The sequence below is a fragment of the Ptychodera flava genome, chromosome 2 (genome assembly GCF_041260155.1).
Source record: "Ptychodera flava strain L36383 chromosome 2, AS_Pfla_20210202, whole genome shotgun sequence".
In the NCBI taxonomy this organism is placed as follows: Eukaryota; Metazoa; Hemichordata; class Enteropneusta; family Ptychoderidae; genus Ptychodera; species Ptychodera flava.
This window is the reverse complement of record NC_091929.1, coordinates 25,738,424-25,744,750: the sequence shown is the minus strand read 5'-3', so window position 1 is coordinate 25,744,750 and position 6,327 is coordinate 25,738,424.

Here is a 6,327-nt window from a genome sequence, read left to right as displayed (position 1 = left end):
ATTTCCTTTGTGACAACATATTTGTAGAATTTGGAGGACACATTTTCCAACAGTGTATAGGAATTCCTATGCGCACTAACTGTGCTCCCTTGCTTGCAGACTTATATTTCTGTTCTCATACGAGGCAGAATTTATCCACTGGCAGATTAACTTAATCAAAATGAAAAAGGTCTCTGTAGCTCGAACTTTCAATCTAACATATAGATACATAGACGATGTTATTTCAATGAATAACTCTGAATTCAGTAAATATCTCGCTATAATTTATCCTCCAGAATTGGAGATTAAAGAAACTACAGATTAATGAAGCAGAAGAGGTCGTTTCTGAAGTTTCTTTAATCTCCAATTCTGGAGGATAAATTATAGCAAGATATTTACTGAATTCAGAGTTATTCATGAAATAACATAATCTGGACATTTTCCTTGAATTTGACTCTAAGGGTCACCTTTCTACTGGGCTATATGACAAGAGAGATGATTTCAACTTTAGTATAATCAATTTTCCACACCTCATAAGTAATATTCCACTCTCACCAGCTTATGGGGTATACATTTCCCAGCTTATTCGATATGCTAGAGCATGCAGTTCATATGGTGATTTTGTAGAGAGACATGGCCATCTCTCTTACAAACTGTTAAATCAAGGTTACACCAGAGCAAGACTTGTCTCTACATTCAAACGCTTTTTTGGCAGGTATCGCAAGCTGGTAGATAAATACAATATCTCTCTTCGACAAATGATTGCTGATGGCAATGTTGACACTGGGCCTTAGTTAGTGCACTACCTATCTGAACTTACAGATTGATATATGGAGAGCAGAGTAGGAAATTAACGTCAGTCCTGCGGTCCGAGACCGACTGTTCTCCCATTGGACCGAGAGTTTCGTCACGTAGGTGGTCCTTGGTGACCGACTGAAATATTACACTCTTTATTTGCGGTTACATAACTTTTGTTGCTTTTATTTCGAAACCTTTCTCTGGATAAATGCTTGTACAATTAATTATCTATGGCATGGCACAGCGAAACATTGCACGAAAGTTGACCTGATCAGGTCAGGGGGTCGTGAACTGTTAGGATATGAGGCGATAGACTTGTTTTCATTACAGCGTATGCAATTGGCTAATTTCAGTGGCTATCACAATTTTCCGCCTATGAAATCACATTACATCAAACTGTGACGTGTTGCACGCACGCTGAAGCACTGGCGGCGATTTTCCGTTTCCAAGATGTTGAGGTTTCTGGAAGGCTGTTAGCCGCCCCCAAAAAAGACAAAACAATCCCCCGAAGAAAAACTTTGTCATCAGAGAGAGTATGACAAAAACAGGAGGGCGAGATCATTTCAGTCTTCATGGCAGTTGGAATTTCGGGACTGGCTACTGTACGATAATGACAAGATGTACTGCATGACCTGTCGCAAAGCATATGGTGCTCTTTCCTTTAATAAACTGCCAATACCATGTAAGTCGTCCTTCTCTAATTCTAAGAACCCGTTTGTTGTGGGAACAAGTAACTTTAGACACTCAACGTTGACTGCCCACGCAAAATCTGAATATCATAAATTTGCTGTTGAAGATGTTCGAAACCGTGATGCGCCGCTGGGAAGAGTCAAGCTGAGATGGCATTGTAGAAAATGAGTACTGCAGTTTTCGGTAAACTTAGCCACCTTTTCCGAAATGCACATGCCATATGTCTGTCAAACCGTCCCTTCAGTGATTTTATCTGGATGTCGTCCCTTGATGAGAGAAAAGGTTTAGATGTTGGACAGACATAGCGGAATAGCAAGGCATGCCGCCACTTCATCTCAGCGATCAGTGAGATCAACATACTTGATTTGATTGATCTAGTCCTGAGTCTGCCAGCCAGTAGTGCCAGTAGTGCAGAGTGTGAACGGGGATTTTCCATTATGAAATTGACAAAAACTGACTATAGAAACAAACTGTCTTCTCAAAGTATGACAGAGATTATGATAATTAAATTGCATTCTCCAAAAATAGAGGATTTTGATCCCACACCAGCAATACATATGTGGAATTCAGGTTCAAACAGACAACGTAGACCAAACTTCATGGCTACAAGTTCAGCTGTGTTGACGGATATGCTTGCCAGTGCTGGAGAGCAGTGTTCTTCTTCTGCTGATGCTGAACAAAGCAAATCAGCCGGAGACAGTGACTGTTATTTCCTGACAGAATCAGACTATGAATCATGTGGTTCAGATTTTGAGGACAACCCTGAAAGTGAAACTGACCTCTTTGATTTAGCAGACAGTATTGATTAGTACCCATACCTTATACAATGCAAAGAAACAAGGACAGTGTCATCTTTTTGCAGACTTTTAGTGATATTATAATAAAAGTTAACAAACATTAATTTTAGTAACCCATAGCTGTCCATTTTGTTCATAAAATAAAAGACAAACTAATTCTTTAGTACTATCATCAAAACACTGGTTTTGAACTGAGATTTGAACTTGCATAAACTTGTAGACCGACTGAGTGAAGGACCGGCAGTTTTCATGGCGGACCTGGAGTTTTTGAGTACTCTTGGTCCTTCTGACCGGTTGAAATTTCTCCTTAATTTCCAACACTGATGGAGAGTGCCACATGTGGGGCATGATGCGCATACTATTTTCAAAACACCTGACATCACTTCTTGGTCTTCTGGCCAGAGGTCCATGCATATATCTTTCTTTCATGAATATGACTTTGTGTACCGTCTATTTACTGTCTGTTCTGTGCTGTTTTGTGTTTATGTTTACAACTACTGTCTTATGAATTCTGACCTAATGTCATTGGATTATGGATTGGTATGATTGCGATTATTTTACACATAAATGAATGCAGACAATCATCAATTTCTAGCTTTATGAAGATTGCAGGCGTACATTATACTATTACCCTCTATTTCCTCTGCTCTCTAAAACTCACTCTCATCTCTTTCCAAGCTAGAAGCAGGATATCGTCAGTTTTCGCATTGGAATTTGACAATTGAAACATCTCTACCTAAAATGTTACTAATTATTTGATCACAATGAAGTTTTGAAATACATGCAATGAATTCTGCTCATGGTTCCGTGAAAAAAGGATTTTTTAAATGATTATCCTTGTAATCACTATGAAACAAATTGACGAAATAAGAAGAAAGTTTTCTGAGAGAGTGCACAATCCCTATAGTTTATAGCAAGATTGTTTGGCATGCAAAATTGAAAATATTTGAGTTGTGATTTATTTGTCACTGGACCGCTATGGGATGCAGCTATTAATACTGTGGATGTCTCAATAAAACGGAGACACATTGCAGAGTATTATATTTGACATTTGATAATTATTTACTTTGCTAGCAGTAAGATGAAAGGTTTTCAAAATTCACATTTTTGTCTTCAGAAAATGTACAATTAAACAGGTAGCACTGACCTGAATTTTTGCATGAATAGAATAAACATTACTTAAACATATTTGCTGCTTGGCATGTTGTTACTTTGTAGAAATGGTGATGAATGCATGACTGATTGAATGAAAACACAATTTTAATGCCAATATGTGATCAAAATCGTGCAAGATTGAAATATTTTACTCTAAAGAGCATGGAGTTCACTTCTAGATTTTATCATCCCTCCCCCACACCATTAAACTGCTTTGCAGCCATGAGTAATTGCCCCAAACTCCAGCTTTGTGCAAGGACAGCTGCGTTTGGTGTACCTTGGGCATGGATGGTACACTGAAACATTATGCTTACAGTATTCCCAGGGCATATTCCCGCAAACTACAAAACACAACATCATGAATGTTTTCGAGGGTGTAAGAATCTCAATGTTAGGTCAAAGATATTAGTAGTCACCGTACTACAGTAAGTAGCATGAATACCTATGCTTTCTCAAATCATACTTCACCAGGAAATGGAATCATTATTTGTATTATGATGACCTACCCTGAGAATTCATTGTAAGTATCAAAATATTTTACAATGGTAAAATACAATTTAAGCCAAGAAGAAATAGTGAACATATATTGACTGGACATAGTCATTCTACATGAACAGTACAACCCCACTGAAACTGTGAACATTAGTATTACACCTGTTCATATTTCATCAATGGACAAAGAGAAGGGTGAAATACTGGTTATTTCACAGAACCAACTGAATCGATCATCAAAGTGTTTCTATTGATCTAATTTATGTTTTATGATACTCATGCAGCTGCAATTAACATTTCATCATTTACTAAATAGAGCACAGATTTCTCGACACATCTGCCAACAAGTTACGGACAGATGCTAAGTCATCCAATCTACAGAAAATGATATGTTATGTGCTTAAGAAATTTAGTGATTGGCGAGGTGACATCAGGACTAAGGTATGCACTTTAGGTCTCACATAAATACACTCATACAAACGCAAACAAACAAACGAACAAAACATATGCACTATTTTTACACATACATATACATATACAGTTAAACCTGTCTAACGGGGACACATTAAAGAATGCAAAAAGTGTCCGTTATATAGAAGTGTCCTTAACAGATAGATGAAATTCTTATCACAGTGTAAGTTTTGAAAAATCTTACCCTAATAAAGAGGTGTCCTGATTAGAGCGGTGTCCGTTAAATACATGTACATATTACACTGTCCATCCATCCGTCCATCTGTCCCTCCATCGATCGATTCCATCCTTACGTCTTCCATGTAGGAAAAGCAAATTAATCACATTTATGATTAAGTGGTATTTTGAAATGAATGTATGTATGTATTATGATGACACATATTGAAAATGATTATAAATTGGCCGTCACACATTGGCTGAAACTTACCATAGAAGTTGATGATGCATAATGCACAGTATTTCAATTCAACACAATTTATCTCAGTTTTATATTTCATAATCATGCAGCTACTAAGAAGCCAATCAAACCGGGGTTTGGAAATAAAAGATCTGAACAAATTGTTTTCGAAACCATACTTCCCCATTGAGAGTATCAACCTTGATATCACTATCAAGAAGTCTTTAATGATGGCAACTAGCCTATTTGTATTTCTAATTTTGCTTGTATTTTCAAAAACAATTCATGACAATTCATAAATATCACATGGCATACTGTTACAATATACAAATATAAACTTTGAGATAATAAGTGGCAAATGAAGATATATTTATATATGACAAAAAATATCACATGTTTAATTACTGAATTTTGACAAAAAAATAACTAGATTTGGCACTAGTATTTTCTATCAAAAAATACACATCAAGTGATAGGTAAAACTTTAATTGTGTCATCTTTAAATACATATCATGGATGAATGAAACTAAGTAACATTGTAACTTGAGATTCAAAGTGAGAGTTGGTGAAATTATGGAAAGTAGCTGGGTAATTCATCCCATGTGTATCTTCTAATTGATGTATGTTATTGAAAACCTCAATAAGAACCAAACATCTATTGGTGTTCATAACCGTAATGTCAACAAAAAATAAGGTTCCTTCAGAGGCTACAGTCATATTATAATCAGCTGGGCATTTTGTTTGAGAATGGCTGCATGCTCATGGGTCCGGACTAGATAAAATTAAAAACTGCTTGTATAACAATGTATCCAATCAAATCTGTAATGAAAAACCTAACGAGAGACAATTTGACTTTAATTATCTTATCTTAATCTATTTTTTTATCCATGTGTATCTTCTGATTAATGATATGTGAAGTACCTTTTAATAAATAAAATTCTTTGCTTGCTGTTCATCCACTGGCAGATATTAACGAAAAGAAACCTTACACAATTTTAACGCTATTACAAATTAAATCAAGATTTGATAATGGAATCAATTCAAAAATTAGTTCATATTGATACACTAATGTTTCATTTCCGACTTTCATTTATTCCCCTGCTAGCTGGAAGTTTCAGAACAATTTGATGAAGGCATACAAGGATTTTTGCTTAACGCAAATCACGGAAAACTTCAATGAGATCCAAAGGTTTATTGATATTTTAAACTCAACAGGAAAATAAGGTTCTTCCAAGGGCTACAGTCATATTTTCATCAATGACTAAATACTGCATGTATCAATCACAATATATCCTATCAAAGTCCAAGAGATTGCAACTTTTGACAATGCACTACTTCTGTATGGGTGTAATTCAACTTTTGACAATACAGTATATATGTTTGTTTGTTTTTTCTGTTTTCTTGTTCTTACCTATAGCATGATGAAATAAATAATTCAATATTCAGCTTCTCAACAAAGCTTGAAATTGAGAATCATTGTTATTGAAGAATAATTTCCAACAATAACAATGAAGACTACTACAACAGGTACGTGTTGAGACACACAAT